Raw genomic sequence first — 20,792 nt, 5'->3', positions numbered from 1 at the left:
ATAATGAGTTTAGATGAGGGACTGTGTGGTTCACGCAGTCAAAGCCCATTGTGTTACAGTCCGGGGAAGGAGCAAGAGTGATGGGAAACTCCAAATTTCCCAGAATGCCTGAGGCCGAAGCTCTCTTAGTGGATGCTCCCGAAGGCCATGAAGAGGAATCGGCCTTGCCTGCTGGGGTACTGGTGAGGCCCGAACTGCAGAAGCTCTTGGTTGTACAGGTGAACAGGAAGGCAGTGACCGTCAAGAACACTACAAAGAGGAAGGTCACCTTCAAGTGGAGGATGCCCCTGGCGCATCTTTTCCCGGTGACAGTAATGTCTGGTGTCCCTGTGAGACAAGCCAGGGACAAACTCTCTTCGAACAAGGTAACGTTGACTGCTGAGTCATTCAACTTTGAGGACTCCCCAGTACCTGTGGGTTGGAAGAGGAGGTTGATAGAAAAGATGTTGAAACTGGAAGGTGTCTTTTATACTGACAAGTTTGATGTGAGTTGTTCCAAAAGCACTCGCCACACCATCTGGGTGACCGAGGACAGCGCGTTTGGAGAAAGGTCATGGCGACTGACCCCTGCAGGGCTGGAAGATGTTCAGAAGCATTTATGTAAGCTGAAGGAAGCTGGGATTTTCACTGAGTCCAGAAGCTCCTATGCATCCCCAGTAGTACTGACCAGGAAAAAAAAGTGGGAAGGTATAGATGTATGTGGACTATAGGACTCTGAACAGGCGTACTGTCCCCGACCAATATACAGTTCTGAGAATCGAAGACACATTGACCTCTCTGAGTGGTGCAAAGTGGTTCAGTGTGCTGGACCTGAGGAGTGGATATTACCAGATCCATGAGTGAGGCCGACGAAGAGAAAACGGCATTTATATGTCCACTGGGATTCTTCCAGTTTGAAAGGATGCACCAGAGCATATCTGGAACCCTTGTGACCTTCCAGCATGTCATGGAGATGACAGTGGGGGGTGTGAACCTGCTTGAGGTATTGGTGTATCTGGATGACCTCATAGTGTTTGGATCCCCCTTGGAGGAACATGAAGTGAGGCTACTGATAGGCTGCCTGAAAGCTGAAGGGTTTTAACTTTTCCCTAGACAAGTGCCAGTTCTGCAAGACATCTATTAGCTATATTGGGCACATAGTCTTATGGGATGGAGTAGTTATAGATCCGTCTAAGATAGAGACAGTGAATACATGGCCAAGGCCCCAGACTGTGGGTACTTTGTGCTTGTTCCTTGGGTTCTCTGGATACTATCAGAGGTTTGTGAAGGCCTATGCAAAAGTGAGTCACCCCTTAAATCAGCTTCTATTTGGTTACCCTCCCTTGAGGAAGAAATAGAGGAGGACAAAAGGAGAGGAGGGTAAAGAGTATCTCAGCCCTTCAGAGCCTTTTGGAGCAAGATGGGATGCAAAATGTCAAGAGGGTTTTCAATCACTGAAGGAGCTGCTGACACAGGCACCTCTGCTGGCTTTTGAGTACCCCTGATTGCCATATGTACTGCATACGGATGCCAGCAGAGAAGTTTTAGGGGTGTTTTGTATCAGGATCAGGGCACAGGATTGAGACCTGTTGCGTTTGTCATCCAGAGTCTGTCACCCTCTGAGAAAAATTATCCTTCGCATAAGATGGAGTTCCTGGAATTGAAATGGGCTGTGGTGGATAAATTGAGTGACTACCTCTATGGTGCCAAGTTTGAAGTGAGGATAGACAACAATCCCCTAACTTATATCCTGACCTTGTTGAAATTCGAAGCCACAGGCCATCGGTGGTTGGTGGCCTTGTCTGCCTATGATTGCAGCCTTAAGTACCGGCCAGGAAGTAGGAACATTGATGCTGATGCTTTGTCCCGATGTGCGCATGAAGAGCTGGACAGGGTCAAAGAGTGGGAGAGCGTTCCTGTCCCGGGGATGATAGCCATGTGCCAGTTTTCCATCACGGTGAAGGCAGAGGGCAGGATAGAGCGGAATAACAATTGGGAGCTTCTGATGACGCCATTCCACAAGCTTACAGTGACCTGACGGCTCTGAAGACAAACCAGTTACTGGAATTGAATCCTGCTGAAGTGGCAGCTACTCAGCAAGATAACCCAGGCATCGGTACCATCTGGTCAGTGGTCGAAAAGGGACCCATGGCCCAAATGGAGAAGATGAAACACACTGTGGTGCCTTCATCGCTGAGAGAATGGCCTGGATTTGAGTTGTGGAATCAGATCCTATACCGGGTCACATCGCTTCTGGACTGGCCACAGCGTTCCCAGCTGGTTCTGCCTGAGAAGTATCAGAGGATTGTATTGAAATCACTTCATGATGGTTCTGACGATTTTGGGATTGAAAAGACCAATGGATTGCTCAGAGATCGGTTCTACTGGCCCCAAATGAAGCCGAAGGTCGGAGAACACTGCAAGTGCTGCATTCACTGTATACGGTGGAAGACGTTGCCTACAATGGCCACTCCATTGTCCCATTTGCAGAGTGTGGGGCCCCTTGACCTGGTGTGTATGGATTTCCTGTCAATAGAGCCAGATTCCAGCAACATGGCGAATGACTACACCAGACATGCGCAGGCTTTCCCTACCAAGGACCAGAGGGCGTCCACAGTGACCAAAGTGTTATGGAACTACTTCATTTATTATGGCCTCCCCAGGCGGATGCATAGTGACCAGGGATGGGATTTCGAGAGTAGGCTCAAACATGAGTACTGAGCATGCTTGGAGTCGAGTAGTCGAGGACTGCTCCGTATCATCCACAGGGTGATCCCCAGCCTTAGAGGTTTAATTAAACCTTGCTAGACATGCTAGAAACCTCGGAAATTAACAAGAACAAGTGGAGTTAACATATTGAACATCTGGTCCACTGCTACACCTGTCATCATCATCATCAGGTGCCATGCCCAGTTTGAGCTTTGACTGCCATGGCCCACACACTCCTGTTTCAGGTCAAGTGGATCAATTCATTGGTATTCATTTCCAACTCTGTGGCTGCTGTCTCCATCATCATGTGTGTTTGTCTTCCTCTTGCTTTCTTCCCTTCAGTCTTTCCCATAATTACTGTGCATTCTAACTCCTCTTTCCTAATCACATGTCCAATGAAGTTACATTGCCTTTTCATGATCTCATACATTATTTATCTTTTTGTGTTTGCTCTGTTCATGACATCCTCGTTAGATATTCGTTTTGTCCATGATATTCTTTGCATCCTCCCTAAACATCACATCTCTGCTGCTTCAATTTGTTTCCTCACGTTACTAGATATCGTCCAACATTCTGAGCGATATAACAACTGGATTAATGTAATATTTCAGTACTCTAAGGTGGGTTGTCATGCCTAGTTTAGTGTTGGTCAGTACACTCTTCATTCTCATAAAGGTGTCTTTTTCCATCCCTATTCTTCTTTTCATGTCAAAGTCGCACCTGCCAACTGATGTCATCCAGCTTCCTAAGTAGCAAAAGTTCTTTACTTGTTTTATGTCTTCCCCATTTATTCTCAGCCTGAAGATAGGATTCTCCTTTTTTTGGATATCACCATACATTCTGTCTTTTTGCAATTGATAGATAGACCCATTTTTGCACTTTCTTCAACAATTATATCAATTAAGTTTTGTAGTTCTTCCTCCGAACTTGCAATTAACACAGTGCCATCTGCATATCTGAAACTATTATGTTTTCACCGCCAACTTTGATTCCCAAGATGTCTCTTATTTCTTGTAATATTGTTTCACTTGTTACATAGCTCATGGATATCTTGTGACTGTCTTATGACCATGATGTAATTGAGTAGTTGATGAGGATGATGTAATGATCTTTAGGAGGTCACCTGATGTAATTTTCCCGCCGATATGAGGTCACATGATGACATGTTCATGGTATAAAAGGAGACGCCGGGGGTGACGCAGTTGGTTTTCCAGTTAGAACGTCAGCTAGATACTCCGCTTCGTTGTGTATTTGCCTTATGATGCAGTTTTGATTTAAAATGGACTTTTACGTACTTTTGTAAGATACAAAAGTGTTGGACCGGCAGTTTAACCCATTTCTGCCAAGTCTGTTGATGTATCTTTTCAGTAATATTGGAGAGTGAAAACAGGAACCTGAAGGAGTCGTTCGACGGTTGAAAGGATCGACCATCATTGAATTTGTTCAAGAAAGAGTTATCTGCATGAGATAGCCTCTGCTAAGAGTGGCAGAAAAGGCTGTGCAGGATCTATCATCCAGAGGGAAGGTCAGTGCCTTTAAACCATTTTATTTCCATTGTAGTGAATCCTGTGGACAAGGCATGTGTTACATACCTCATGGATATCTTGTGACTGTCTTATAAGGATGATGTAATGGTCTTTTGGAGGTCACATGATGTGATTTTCCCACCGATGTGAGGTCACATGATGATGTGTTCACGGGTATAAAAGGAGACCCCTGGGGTGACACAGTTAGTTTTCCTGTTAGAATGTTAGCCAGAGACTCTGCTTTGTTGCATATTTGCCTTACGACCCAGTTTCGATTTTAAATAGAGTTTTACGTTATATTGTAAGGTACAACAGTGTTGGGCCAGCAGTTTAATCAATCGCTGCCAGGTTTGTTGATGTATCTTTTCAGTAGTATTGGAGAGTGAAGACAGGAACCTGAAGGAGTCGTTGGATGGTTTAAAGGATCAGCCATTATTGAATTTGTTCAAGAAAGAGTCATCTGTATGAGATAGCCTCTGCTAAAAGTGGCAGAGAAGGCTGTGTAGGATCTATTACCCAGAAGGAAGGTCAGTGCCTTTAAACCGTTTTATTCCGTCGTCGTGAATCCTGTGGACAAGGCAGGATCTGGCTGGGACTGGCGTGACATCATGTCTTCGAGGAATTCTTTACTTCAGGAAAGTCTCTCCTAATCGACTGTATAAATCTCTTGGACTTTCGAATTTACTATTCTAAGAACTGTGTTTGAATTTACCACTTTAAGAACTGTTTTCGCATTTATCACTTTAAGCACTAGTACTGAGTGGCAGTTTGTTAAATGGCCGCATAGCAGTTAACTTCCGGTTAAGATTTTCATTTGCTTATTTTTTTATTATAATGAGCAGAGTTTAATAAAAGTTTGATTGTTTTATAAAACCTGACTCAATTCAATTCTATATTCATTGTTGCCGGTCACGTGACGTTATCTTGGGTGCTCATTCAGATATGTTCTGATTTTGAGCTTAAGTGCTTGTTTAAGTATCATTCTGATTTGGAAAAGGGAAATACCCGATTCTTTTGTTTGATTGGTATGTGAGTGGTATTCGGCAGCAATGAATATTGACGACTTCATGGACTTGCCTGACCCGGAGTTTTTAGTGACAGCGAGTAAACCTGAGGTGTCGGAGATTGCTTGGAGGTTGGATATTAAAGGAATTACGAAAGTTACAACAAAGCCCATAATTCAGAGAAAAATTGCTGAGCATTATAAAAGTTTGATGAAGAAGTGTTAGATAGGTTTCCAATGAGTAAACCGGAAATGCAGTTACACATTGAACAAATAAAGTTAAAGCAATTAGACACATCAAAATTGCTGGTGAACGCAGCAGGCCAGGCAGCAACTTTGATGTGTGTTGCTTGAATTTCCAACATCTGCAGAATTCCTCGTGTTTACGTTTTTAAAGCAATTAGAAGCTGATTTGGACAGAAGTCGGTGAGATGCTGAAAACAGACAAAAGGAATACGAGGCTGGAGAAGTCCATAGGAAAAGGGAGTTTGAAGAAAGAGAAGCAAATGAAAGAAGCGAGTTTGAACTAGAGATGGAGAAATTGAAGTTTGAGAATCAGTCCTCTGGTTCTAAGAAACAGTTTGTAGCTAGTCATGAGGTTATTTTGGCTCCTCCATTTAGTGAGACAGAAGTGGATAAATATTTCCAGCGTTTCGAAATTGTCGCTCTGAGTTTAAAGTGGCTAAAAGAGCAATGGCTAGTGATCTTATAAAGGGTAATAAAAGGGAAAGCGTAACAAGTTTATACAGCTTTAAATGCTGAACAAGCACTTGATTATGGTATTCTCAAACAGCATATATTGAAGGTGTATGAGTTGGTTCCGGAGGCGTACAGAGAATGCTTCAGAAATTTGAAGAAATCTGTGGAAAAAACTTGAGTGGATTTTGCCTACGAGAAATCTGTGTGTTTTGAGAGATGGGTTTCCTCTAAAAATGTGAATGGGGAGTACAATAAATAAAAAGAGTTGATTTTACTGGAGGAATTTAAAAGAAGCATTCCTGTTGAAGTGAGGACATACTTAAATGAAAGGGACACTGCTACATTGCAGGAGTCTGCTAAATTAGCTGATGAGTATACTTTAATTCATAAGAATAAATTTTCTCCAGGTAGGACTTTTAAAAGGAAAAATAGCGCAGAGATCCAAGGTTTACCAGAAATGAAATCTGAAGTTAGTGAGAAAGGGAAGGAATAAGGGAGACGTGAAGGAAAGACATTTTGGTCTTATTTGTAATTACTGTAAGAAACCTGGACATGTGATAGCTAACTGTTTTCGATTGAAAAAGAAAGAAAAGGAAGCAGCACCAGATGCTTGTGTGCAGCATATTGAAACACCTGTAAATCCACAGAGATTGATAAATACCAACAAAGTTTTGTCAGAGTCCGACCAAGTTAAGAGGGGATATGAACATTTTATAACTGAAGGATTTGTATCCTTGAAAGAGGGATCCAATCCTGTACCAATAAGAATACCTAGAGATACTGGAGCTTCTCAATCACTAGAGTTAGGCAGTGTTCTAAAGTTTAGTGATGAGTCTGACGTTGGTGAGGTAAATTATAAGAGGAGTTGGGAGTGCCCTTATGCCAGTACATTTACACAGAGTAAATTTAAGGTCAGGATTAGTTACAGGGCTTGTTAAAGTAGGACTACAACCCAGTTTACCTGTGAATGACATTGCTCTATTGTTAGAGAATGACTTAGCTAATGGACAAGTTTTTCCTGAAGTGCATTTAACAATAAATCCTAATTCTGACGAACCACAGAGGGTTTCTAACACAGATACTTCCTGTGTTGTAACAAGAGCTATGGCTAAGAAGACTGAGGTAGAGGATGATGTTTTCACCCATGACTGTTCAACTCGGGATGAGAATTTTGAGGATGTGTCAAAACTTTCTTACCTTCATTATTTGATCAGGATTTTGGTAGTAAGTCTGACCATGAAGATTTACCTTAATCTCGGAAGGAGATGATAGCAGAGCAGGGTAGAGATCCTGAGATAGTTAAATTAGAGGAGCAAGCTCTTCCAGATAGTGAAGTTGAAAAAGGGGCAGTAGGATATTATTTTGAAAAGGGAGTATTAATGAGAAAATGGAGATCACCTGCAATTCCTGCAAATGAGGAATGGGAAGTTAATCACTAGGTAGGTGTTCCTAAAATTTATCGAAATGAGATTTTAACTATGGCTCATAGTAAGGTTATCTAGGTGTAAAGAAAATTATGAATAAGGGTTTTAAACATTTTTATTGGCCTAGTTTAAGAAAAGATGTAGCGACATTTTGCAGAACGTGTCATTTGTGTCAAATTGTGGGTAAACCTAATCAGGTTACTCCAGTGGCCCCACTGCAACCAATTCCAGCATTTGGTGAGCCGTTTCCCAGAATTATTATAGGTTGTGTAGGCCCATTGCCAAAATCTAAAACTGGACATTAATATTTGCTGACCATTATGTGCACAGCATCTAGGTTTCCAGAGGCAATACCTCTTAGGAATATCACAGCCAAAACTGTGACAAAGGCTCTTATAAAATCCTTTACTTATTTTGGGTTGCCTAAGGAAATACAATCTGATCAAGGTACTAACTTTATGTCTGGATTGTTTCAACGGATAGTTTATAAACTGGGAGCAAAACAGATTACCTCATGTGCATATCATCCAGAATCACAAGCAACCTTGGAGAGATTCCATTCTATCCTTAAAAATATAATTAGGATGTGTTGTGTGGAAAATGAAAAGGATTGGGATGAAGGCATACATTTATTACTTTTTGCAGTACGGGAGGCAGTACGGGAATCATTAGGTTTTAGTCCTTTTGAACTTGTGTTTGGGCATAGAGTTTGAGGACCTTTGGCCTTGTTGAAAGAACAGTGGATTAATAAAGAGGTACACACTAATTTGCTAGATTATGTTTTAAAATTCAAGGAAAGATTATATAAAGCTTGTAGCTTGGCCAAGGAAAATTTAAAATCAGCTCAAGAGAAGATGAAGACTTGGTATGATAAGGAAGCTAGAATGAGGTCATTTAAGCCAGGAGATAAAGGGTTGGCTCTTTTCCTGATGCAAACAAACCTATTACAAGCTAAATTTCATGGTCTTTATGAGATTAAACATGAAGTAAATGATGTGGATTACGGGATTAAAACCCCAGATCGAAGAAAGTCAACACAGCTGTGTCATATAAATATGATAAAACCATATTATGAGAAAGAAGCTGCTACTATGACTGTTGTGGTCAATAATGAGTCTGATCTTTCTAAAAACTTAATGGATGATTCATCTGAAACTCATTTTAAACCCAACATTATTTCAGCCAGATTACCAAATTCAACAATTCTGGAAAATATTGATGAGAAATTAGTTCATTTACAGCTAGAGCAGAGAGAGCAGATGAAACAGTTAATTTTTAAATATAGAAATTTATTTCCCTATGTTCCTAGAAGAACCACCGTCGCTACACATGATGTAGATGTTGGAGATGCAAAACCCATAAAATGACATGCATATTGGATGAACAAGGAAAAATGTGAACTTGCTGAACAAGAAATTAAGTATATGTTAGACAGTAATATTATTAGACCTTCAAATTCGAATTGGAGTTCACCTTGCATTATGGTGCATAATCCAGACAATAGTATTAGGTTTTATACAGATTACAGGAAGGTGAATGCTGTGACAAAAACTGATGCATATCCAATCCCTAGGGTAGATGATTGTGTGGATAAAGTTGGAAAAGCCAAGTTCCTTACAAAGATTGATTTGTTAAAAGGTTATTGGTATGTTCCATTGACTGATAGAGGTAGAGAGATATCTGCATTTGTAACCCCATCTGGGTTATATGAATAAAATGTTCTTCCACTTGGGATGAAGAATGCACCAGGTACTTTCCAAGGGATGATTAATAGTGTGATTCATGGGTTAAAAGATACAGATGCCTATATTGATGATTTAGTTACAGGAAATAATACATGGTGTTACATAACCAGCAACAATGACCATTAATCGTGACAGGTTATATAAAAACAACCAAACATTGATTAAACACAGATAAACAATAAAACACAAACAAAAAAAAAACCTTAACTGGAAGTTAACCGCTATGCGGCTGTTCAACAAATTGCCATTAGGCACTGGTTCTTAAAGCGTTAAATGCGAAAACAGTTCTTAAAGCGGTAAAGTCAGATATAGTTCTTAAAATGGTAAATTCGAAAGTCCAACAGATTTATATTTTCAACTGGGAGAGACTTCTCTGGAGAAAGATTTCTTCATAGACGCAACTTTCCTGTTAGTTCTGTCCAAAGGATTCACGATGCAGGAAATAAACAGTTTAAAACAACTGACTTTAAATTCTAGAGAGCACCTTACATGAACTCCCTCTCGTTTGGCAAGAGTTATCTTCGATGCAGGTCACTACTCCTTCAACAAAGACTCAATAAGGTCGATCCTTTGTTAAACTGCCGAACGATACTGACTCCTCTCAATCCTTCAGGTCCTGTACTTCGATAAAGTCTTCACTCTCCCGTACTACTGCTGGAATAAGGTACATCAACACATCTAGCAAAAATTTCCAGTCCAGCGCTATTGCTGGAGGAACTCAGCAGGTCAGGTTGGGCAGCATCTGTGGAAAAGATCGGTCAACGTTTCGGGGTGGAACCTTTTGTCAGGAGCAGTGTTACTTCAAAGAGATGAGGGTGATGAAGTTGATCGTCCAGTAGCTTACTTTTCTAAGAAATTTAATGTCCATCAAAGAAATTATTCAACAATAAAAAAGGAATTATTATCTCTTGTTTTGGCTTTACAATATTTTGAAGTGTATGTTGGTACTACTCAGAAACCACTCATAGTTTACACCGATCATAATCCATTAGTGTTTTTGAGTAAGATAAAAAACAAAAATAGAAGATTATTAAATTGGAGTTTAATGTTACAGGAGTGTAATATTTTGATAACCCATATTAAAGGTAAAGATAATGTGATTGCAGATTGTCTATCTAGATGTTAAATATACAATGTAAATTTTTTATGGAGTGATATTTTAACCTTTGTAACACTCCTACTGTTTGTAAGAGGCTGTATGATGATACTCTGTATACTGTGTATGTTGTAAATTTTATATATTTTTTTTGTAAGTAGTTAATTGTTAAAATTTTGCGCTAAAAAAACATTTTTTTGGAGGTGGGTGTTACATACCTCATGGATATCTTGTGACTGTCTTATGATCATGTTGTAATTGAGTAGCTGATGAGGATGATGTAATGGTCTTTTGGAGGTCACCTGACATTATTTTCCCGCCAATATGAGGTCACGTGATGACATGTTCACCAGGGGTATAAAAGGAGACCCCTGTAGTGACGCACTTGTTTTTCCAGTTAGAACGTCAGCTAGATACTCCGCTCCATTGTGTATTTGCCTTATGAGGCAGTTTTGATTTAAAACGGAGTTTTATGTTCTATTGTATGACACAAAATTGTTGGGCCGGCAGTTTAAACCACTTCTGCCAGGTTTGTTGATGTATCTTTTCAGTAATATTGGAAAGCGAAAACCGGAACCAGAAGGAGTCGTTCAACGGTTGAAAAGATCGACCATCATTGAATTCGTTCAAGAAAGAGTGATCTGCATGAGATAGCCTCTGCTAAAAGTGGCAGAGGACACTGTGCAGGATCTATTATCCATAGGGAAGGTCAGTGTCTTTAAACTGTTTTATTTCTGTCATCGTGAATCCTGCGGACAAGGCAGGATCCGGCTGGGACTGGCGTGATGTCGTGTCTTCGAGGAATTCTTTACTTCAGGAAAGTCTCTCCTAATCAACTGTATAAATCTCTTGGACTTTCGAATTTACCATTTAAGAACTGTGTTTGAATTTACCGCTTTAAGAACTATTTTCACATTTATCGCTCTAAGAACTAGTACTGAGTGGCGGTTTGTCAAATGGCCGCATAGCAGTTAACTTCTGGTTCAGATTTTTGTTTGTTTATTTTTTTATATATTGAGCAGAGTTTAATAAATGTTTGATTGTTTTATAAAACCTGACTCAATTCAATTCTATATTCATTGTTGCCGGTCATGTGACACACTGTACACATTAAATAATTCTGGGAAAAAATGCACCATTTTCTAACACCTCTCTTGATTTTCGTAAACTGACTCATGCTACAACTGTACATGAAAAAAAGGTTCTGGGTACTCGCCATATCATCTGATGTTTGGATGCAAGGTGAGGTTGCCATCAACTGTCTTTTAGGACTGGCAAGGAAGACCTACCACTGAAGACTTATCCAAAGTATGTGTCTGAAATGAGAACGGAGCTGAAAAGGGCTGAGGTCGGGTCTGCCAAGCAGAATCAAGGAAATAAGGTTAGGTTCTCCCAACTTATGCCAGGAGACCAAGTCCTCTTTAGGGCTACCTGGAAGGATAAATTGGCTGACTGCTAGGAGGCTACGCCCTGCGTAGTGGAGAGTCAGATGCCAAATATACCAGTTTTCCAGGTGAAACCAGACAATGGGAATGGGACTGTCAAGATTCTCCACTGGAACCACCTTCGACCTCTGGGACAAGAGATGCATGTTGACCCAGAGCCTGACCTTGAGCCTACACCTAGCAAGAGGACTCTGTGGGGATGCAGAGTGACTGAACAACCAACAGCTGGAGAGATTAGACCAGCTCCCACCCCTGAATAGGATACTGATTCGGAGGATGAGGAAATAGGGTGTGGTATATGTTGCGTTTTGCTGAATCCCCATTGACTGAGGAAGGGATTCCTAACCCTTCTCATACTGCGTCATGTGAAATCAGGGGGACTATCTGTGGACAGGCTGGGTTTCAGCGGGACCGTGAAAGGGATGAAGGGAGGCTCAGCCAAGTGGCAGAGGGATCGAGTTGCAGGAGGGCATGAGTGATAGACTGGGGGAGGCCTCACCAGAGACACCAGCTGTATCCCACAAAGTGTCAGAACCCGATAAGTAGATGACAGGGTAAGGTGGTCTCATAGGATCAGGAGACCCCCAGATAGGCTGGCCTATGTAGCACTGGGGGATCAGAGTGGTAGGGCTATCCCCCTAGTGAGATATGTCACTACCCTTTATAAATGGATTGGAGGTTCTGACATTACAAAATTCTTTTGAATGCGGTGTTAGTAATAACAGGATGACGAATTATTTCGAAGTCATGGGGACATGACTAATTTGGTGGGGGGAAAGTGAAATGCCATGATTCACATGGTTCATACTTCCTCTCTATTACATGACCTCATCTTGAATGCTGAGCAACTGAAACTTCTTGACCAACCTCCCATATAGGATCTTGTCAAATGCCTTGCTAAAGTCCATGTAATCAACATCCACTGCCTTATCTTCATCACCTTTCCTTGTTACTACCTCAAAAATCTCTAAAAGATTGGTTAGACATGATCTACCACACACTAAGCCATGCTGACTATCCTTAATCATCACACATCTATTCAAATATTCATATATCTGGTCCATTAGAACACCTTCCAACATCTTTCCCACAACTGATGTCAGGCTCACTGGCCTATAATTTCCTGATTTAGTTTCAGAGTCTTTCTGAAACTGCGGAACAACATTGACTACCTTCAATGCTCGGCACCTCACTTGCTGCTAGAGATGATTTAAATATCTCTGCTAGGGGCCCGGAAATCTCTGCACTTGCCTTCTGCAGGGTCCGATGAAATGCCTTGTCTGGCCCTATGGATTTATCACCCTAATCTGCCTGAAGACAGCAAACACTTTCTCCTCTGAAATCCCTACAGAATCCATGAAGATTATACCATTTTACCTTCTATATACTCAATCTCCTGAGTAAATGCAAATGCAAAAAATGCGTATAAGATCATCTCCCCCATCTCATTTGGTTCCATGTATGGATTCTGAGCTACCAGAGGACCAGTTTTGTCCCTTGCAATCCTTTTGCTTTTAACATATCTGTAAAATCCTTTCCGATTCTCCTTCACATTGTCTGATAAGTCAATCTCATTTTTTTCTTTTAGCCCTCCTGATTTCCTTCTTAATTGTTCTCTTGCATTTCTCTTGCATAGTCACCTCATTTGTTCCTACCTGCAATGTACCTTTTAATTTTTCTTAACCAGAGCTGAAAATCTCTTGAAAACCAAGGATCCTTGCATCTGTTATCTTTAACTTTTATTCTAACAGGCACATACAAGTTTTGTACTTATGAGATTTCACATTTGAAGGCCTCCCACTTACCAAGTACACCTCTGCCAGACAACAGCATGTCTCAATCCATACTTGCCAGATCCTTTCTGATTCAGGAAAGGATCATTAGGACTTCTATGTACTGATAAAGAACACCTTCCTGAACACATTTGATAAACTCTATCCTATCCAGTTCTTTTAAAATAGGGGAATCCCAGTTAAAAAGTGGAAAGTTAAAATCACTGACTATAACAACCTTATGGTTCTTGCAGCAGTCTGTGATCGCTTTACAAATTTGTTCCTCTAAGCTTTTGGTACTTTTGGGTAGTCTGTAATATAGCCTCATTAACGTGGTCATAACTTTCTCAGTGTTTAATTTCACATGTTTTGTCTCATTAGATGAGTTCTCCAGTCTGTCCTGACTGACCACTGAGGGGATATTTTTCTAGACTAGTGATGTCACCACGCCTCCTTTCATCCCTCCCACATGGTCATGCCTAAAACATTGGAACTCAAGAATATTGAGTTGCCAGTCCTGACCCTCCTGCAGCCAAGTATCAATAATGGCAACAAAATCATAACTCCAAGTGTTACTTCATGCCCTGAAGTCATCCACCTTTCCTGCAATACTTCTGGCATTGAAATATTCACAGCTCAAAACATTACTCACACTATAATCAACCTATTGATTCCTGACATTGTCTGACATCTTAACAACATCTGTCTCCTCAACCTCTCCACTAGCTGTTCTGACACTCTGGTTTTGTGACTACTTGACCTCTGTGATTATTCTCTGCTAGATCATACCCCCCAGCAGTATCCAAACTGTTGAGGGGGATTGCCACAGGAGTTCTCTGCATTGGCTGTTTAACACCTTTCTCCTTACTAACTGTCATACAGTCTCCTGTGTCCTGCACCTAGGGTGTATCTACGTCTCCATATGTCTTATCTATCACCCTGTCAGCCTCACGAATGATCTGGTGTTGATCCAGTTCCAGCTCCAACTTCTTAACGTGGAGTTTTAGAATCTATAGCAGGAGGAACTTCTCACAACTGTAATCAATACTCTGATTTGCACTTCTCATAAGTTTAATCAATATTCTGATTCACAAAGGCCAATGTCCTAAAAGCTCTCTTTACAACCCTATCTACCTGTGATAACACTTACAAGAAATTATAAATCTGTATACCAGATTCTTTTGTTAGACCTGGTTTGTACTCCTAAAATGCAAAACCCCACACTTGTCTGCACTAAATCCTATCTGCCATCTTTCAGCCCATTTTCCAGCTGGTTTCTATCCTCCAGCAAGCTTTGATGGCCACTACCATTTTTCTTAGCAGCTTGTTCAACACTTGTACAACCTGTGACTGAAGAAATTCTGGAAATACAACTGCCAATCTCTGCTTTCAATCCCGCATTAAGGAGCTGTCCATTTAGTTTGTCACAGATGTTCATCTACACCCTGCATATAGGGAAGACAGGTGGTCATGATGGGTTTGTCCTTGTTAGGTGTCCTAGTTTTACTGTCAGCCCTCTTAAGGTCAAGGTTTGATAAGGGTATCATTAACCTTTTTGACATGCTTCCTCTATAAAGGGAACTACAATGAACGAACAGGTGGATTGGCTGTGGGATCACCCTTGTCACCAACTATTGCTAATTTCTGCATGGAGGACTTTGAGGAGAGGGCTCTGAGCTCATTGCCCTTATGCCCCAGATGTTTCTTCAGATACGTCAATGACATCTTTGTAGTGTGTCCTCATGGACTCTAGGCACTCCTACAGTTCCACGTAAATTTGAACAGAATGCATCCAAGTGTTCAATTTATGATGGAGATAGAGAAGAATGGTTGCCTCCCATTCCTAGATATTCTAGTATGACAGAAATCAATGGTACCCTTGGACATGGTGTTGGACATCGGAAACCCACTCACACAGACTGATACCTCAACAACAGCAGCCACCATCACACCTCCCATCATAGAATGGCTCTTTCTACTTTGATTAACAACGTAAAAACTATTTCAGACCTCGAATCTACCCGAGGAAATCAGACGATTACACACGACATTGCTGCTGAATGGCTATAAGGTGAAGGAGATCAATCGGACCCTTAAAAGGGCCGACAGAAAAATCAGAAAACCTAACAATGAGGAGTAACTCAACTCTACTGTCTGTCTTCCCTATATTCCTATAGTTTCTGGAAGGATCGCCAGGATCCGGAAGAAATATTGGATTAATACCATCCACAAACCTATAAGGAAGCTCAAACCACAGTTTATGCAGGTCAAAGAAGATCTTGGACTCAGGCTAGTTGGCGTTTACAGGATACCCTGGGAATGAGAAGCAATTTATATCAGACAGACAGGACACACTGTGGAAATCCAAAACAAGGAGCACAGGAGGTGTAGTTGTTTGGGTTACCACAAGAAATTGGCGGTAGCAGAACATTGTATTTTCAATGGCCATAGGATTGAATTTGACTGCACAAAATTACTGTGTCACACCAATGGCTTTTGGGACTGCCTGGTCATGGAAGCCATTGAAATAAAACTAGAGTAAAATAATTTTAACAAAGACAAAGGTCTTGCATAAGTAAAAACTGGAATTCAATTGTAAACAAGGTGGCAGAGAAAAACCTGATTTGATGAGGACTAAACAATCCGGAGGGATGACTACAGGGGTATAAATGCCACCAGATTAGACATGCCCAGGGATCACCCCTGATGAAGATTATGGAGATGACATTGAAATAACGGTTACAATCAAATACCTGTATGCAGCTGGAAGACCGAGAAGAGTCTATTCCAAATAAATAATGTCTTAATGCCCTTATTTAATCAACAGTGAGATAGACTACAACAGTGGAACTGATCAAAGGAGTGAAGTATCAAACAGTACAAGAGAATTAACACTGAGTTCAGTTATTTGACCATATTTAAATCTCTCTTTTACTTGAAGTGAGATTGCAGTGATGTTGCCTACCTTTTGGGAAGATAGGATGAAGTAGTCCACAGAGACTGAGTATAGAAACTCCGAGCACGGTGACACATGAGAGGCTGAATTTCCCTGGCTCTGCACTGTAAGTGATAGCGTCTCTCATGAAACGAGAGGGCAGATGAGCTTCCTCTTCTGGAAAAGCTGAAAAGCTCAGAGTTCAGGAATCACTGGTGTGTGTTTGAACCAATGAAAACTCAGCTTGAAGTAGCTAATTTGGGCAATCCAAATATGGAATGTCACTGAAATCAAAAACGTTATGAAAGAGTTTAGACTTGGAACATCATTAATTTAAAGGCTTTGGGAGGGTATCAAATATGCAAGGTAATGGTAAATGACAGAATACGCCATAATGAAAGGATCATGGTCAATTTCGTTGGGTTCTATCTTTATTAATGAACTGTGAGCTTTGGTTGAAGAAAACACAAACAAACTTGGTTTGATATTCAAGGTAATAAAAGATTTTCAAAGTTAGTCCAATATTGGCTGTGAATTTACAGTTTTACCCAAGTCAAAAGTTCCAGCCACCATCTTTGTAATGATCCAATTTTCTCCTGTGCCTTTTTGTGTTTCCCATAATGAACTCACAGATTGCCACAAGGTGTTCACAGCTCTTGAGAATAACTTGTGATCTTCTTAACTCCAATCCCAATTGAAGGAATGTTGATTTGTTAAGTAATTTTCACTTATTTAAGGTCTGTTTACTCCCAAAGAAACCAAATCTTATTTAAGAATATTTATTGATTGTCTGAAGCCAATTACCTTCATAAACAGTGTTAATGGAACTGTACAGTTCTTACTTTAAAATAAATCAAGAAATATTCTTAAATGTATAAATAATGCAATTAAGATAGGTGTTTACAACTGTTTCTGCTAGTTCTGATTCAAAGTGTTGATTTGCTGAGGTCTGAAAGCTATTCTGAGCACTTCCTCAATTGAAAAACTACAGTGGTGAAACACTGCTATCTCTCCATGAAGTCATAAGACATAGGAGCAGATTTAGACCATTCGATCCATCGTGTCTGCTCTGCCATTCCATCACAGCTGATATATTATCTCCCTCAGTTCTATTCTCCTGACATCTCCCCATCACCTTCAACACAATTACTTATCAAGAGCCTATCCAGCACCACTTTAAATATACCCATTGACTTGGCCCCACAATGAACTGATATTCCGCGCTCTACTGGTCTGCTCTCACTCAATTTCCACTGTTGCCAAAGACACTTCAACCCACAGTGATCTCCACAGCCTAGTTTGTGTCTGTTTGATCCACCTGCCTTTAGCTTTATCAATGTGAACAGTTAATTCCCCATTTCAACAAACATTTCTGGTTAACAAAATGAGGAAATGGCTATTGAAGATTGTTCCTCATTTTATGCTGACTCAGTTGCAATTGCCCATTTCTGTGCTAAATATTCACCCCAATTTCCTCCCAACGATCGTTCTTCTGTATTTTCTATTCTTTTGGCTGAAGAGCAAAGCTCCAGAGATGAGGACAACAAAGAGATGATTGAGGGAGGCAAAGGAGCAGCTATGGGATTACTTTGAGTCAGTGGACTGGGCCGTGATCAAGCTCTCATCTATAGATTTGAATGAATACACCATGGTTGTCATGGACTTTGTTAAAACAGTTGTAGATAAGTGTGTTCCACAAACATCTCTCAGAATCAAACCCAATCAGAAGCCTTGAGTGAACTATGAGATACACAATCTGCTGAGATCCTAGTCAGAGTCATTCAAGTCTGGTGACCAAGAAAGTTACAAGAGATCCAGATACAATCTCCAAAATGCATCTGCTGGGCAAAGCAGAAACTCTGGACTAAACTTGAATCAGCAAAGGGAGCACAACAGTGGCAGGGCTTGAATACTATCACTTCTTATAAAGGTAAATCAGATGACATGGGTGACAGCAGAGCTTCGCTTCCAGATGAGCTCAATGCCTTCTATGCTCGCTTTGACTGTCGAGACATGAATGCACCTTCACAAACTCACACAGCCACTGATGATACCATGATTTCAGTCTCTGAAGCTGTCACGTGGGCTGCCCGCAGGAAGGTGAGCCCCTGAAAAGCATCTGGCCCAGACTGGGTACCTGATGATGTACTAAAGACTTGTGCTGGAATATTCACTGAGATCTTTAACCTTTTTGCTTTAGCAATCTGAAGTACCCACATGCTTCAAGCAAGCTGCAATTACACCAGTGCCCAAGAAGAGCATGGTGATCTGCCTCAATGACTATCGCCCAGTAACACTTACATCCACAGTGATGAAGGGTTTTGGAGGTTGGTGCTGAAACATGTGAAGTCCTGCCTGAGAAGAAACTTAGATCTGCTCCAATTTACCTTCTGAAGCAACAGGTCCACAGCAGATGCCATCTCACTGGCTCTTCACTCATTCTTGGAGCATCTGGACAGTAAAGATGCATACATTAGGATGTTCTTTATCGATTACACCTCGGCATTTAATACAATCATTCCCTCAATATGTTCCTGGACCTTGGCCCCAATACTTCCTTGTGCAATTGGATCCTTGATTTCCTGACTTGCAGACTCCACGCAGTTCAGAATGGCAAAAACATCTCTTCCTCAACCTCCACAGGTGCACCACAAGGTTGTGTGCTTAGTCCCCTGCTCTAATTCACTTTACATTCATGACTGGGTGGTAAAGCATAGCTCCATAGCCATATTCAAGTTTCCTGATGAAACCACTGTTGTGGCCCATATCAAAGGTGGTGATGAATCAGCATATAGAAGGGAGAATGAAAATGTGGCTGAGTGGTACCTCAACAACAACTCCATACTCAATATCAGTGAGATCAAGGAGCTAATTATTGACTTTAGGAGAAGGAAACCTGCATCGACATTGGAGGACCAGAGGTAGAGAGGGTCAGCAGCTTTAAATTCCTTGCTGTTAGTATTTCAGAGGGCTTGTCCTGGGCCCAGCACGTATTTACACTGAAGAAAAAAGCACGTCAGCACCTCTACTTCCTGAGGAGGTTGTGAAGATTCTGTATGACATCTAAAACTTTGACAAACTTCTATAGATGTGTAGTGGAGAATATATTGACTGGCTGCTTCATAACTTTGTATGGAAACACCAATGTCCATAGGACCATAAGATTTAGGAGCAAAATTAGGTCATTTGGCCCATCAAATCTGCTTCACCATTTAATCATGGCTGATCCATTTTTCCCCTCCACATCCCCACTCCCCCGTCTTCTCCCCGTAACCTTTGATGCTATGTCCAATCAGGAACTCTGCCTTAAATACACCCAATGACCTGGCCTCCACAGCTGTCTGTGGTAATAAATTCCACAAATTTACCACCTCTATCTAAAGAAATTTAACTGCATCTCTGTTTTAAATGAATGCACCTCTATACTGAGATTGTGCCCTCTTTTCCTGGACTCCCCACCATGGGAAACATAATTTCCACATCTACTCTGTCTAGGCCGTTCAGCATTCAAAATGTTTCAATGAGATCCCTCCTCATTTGTCTAAATTCCAGTGAGTACAGACCCGGAGCTATCAAATGTTCCTTGTATGATAAATTTTCATTTTCAGAATCATCCTTGTGAACCTCTTCTGAATCCTCTCCAATTCCAGCACATCTTTTCTAAGATGAAGAGCCCAAAACTGTCCCCAATACTCAAGGTGAGGCCTCACTAGTGCTTTATAAAGCCTCAGCATCACATCCCTGCTCTTGTATTCTCGACCTTCTGAAATGAATGCTGACATTGCATTTGCCTTCCTCACCACCAACTCTACCTCCAAGTTAACCTTTAGGGTGTTCTGCACAAAGTCTCCCAAAAACCTCTTCATCTCAGATTTTTGAATTTGCTCCCTGTTTAGAAAATAGTCTGCACTTTTATTTCTACTACCATAGTGCATGACTATACATTTTCCAATGTTGTATTTCATTTGCAACGGTCTTGCCGTCCTAATCTGACTAAGTTTCTTTGCAGCCTGTCTGTTTCCTCAATTTTACCTGCCCCTCCTCCAGTTTTTGGATCATCTGCAAACTTTGCAACAAAGCCATGTATTCCATCATCTAAATCATTGATATAAATCATGAAAAGAAACAGTCCCAACACCCACCCCTGCAGAACACCACTAGTCACTGTCAGTCAATCAGAAAAGGATCCTTTTATTCTCACTCGCTACCTCCTACCAATCAGCCAATGCTCTAACCATGCTAGTAAATTTTCTTTAATACCATGGGCTCTTAGGTTGGTGAGTAGCCTCATGTGAGGCACCTTGTTAAAGGCCTTCTGAAAGTCCAAGTATACAACATCTACTGCATCCTGTTTGTCTATCCTGGTAATCTCCTCAAAGAATTCCAACAGGTTCATCAAGCAACATTTTCCCTAAAGGAAACCATGCTGACTTTGTTCTATCTTGTCCTGTGTCATCAC

General features: G+C 41.0%; 1 protein-coding gene across 1 annotated transcript in view; it reads right to left on the bottom strand.

Annotated features, from left to right (window-relative positions):
* Positions 1 to 16,494, bottom strand: part of LOC134348852 (uncharacterized) — a 59,372-nt gene extending 42,878 nt beyond the window's left edge. Inside the window, exon 1 of the mRNA XM_063052635.1 lies at positions 16,364 to 16,494. The gene's annotated coding sequence lies outside the window, so the exon portion shown is untranslated. The remainder of the gene's footprint in view (positions 1 to 16,363) is intronic.
* Positions 16,495 to 20,792: the final 4,298 nt, after the last annotated feature.

The sequence above is a fragment of the Mobula hypostoma genome, chromosome 7, assembly GCF_963921235.1.
Source record: "Mobula hypostoma chromosome 7, sMobHyp1.1, whole genome shotgun sequence".
Classification (NCBI taxonomy): domain Eukaryota; kingdom Metazoa; phylum Chordata; class Chondrichthyes; order Myliobatiformes; family Myliobatidae; genus Mobula; species Mobula hypostoma.
The sequence above is the reverse complement of the archived record's forward strand: the minus strand, read 5'-3'. Positions and strand labels throughout refer to the sequence as shown.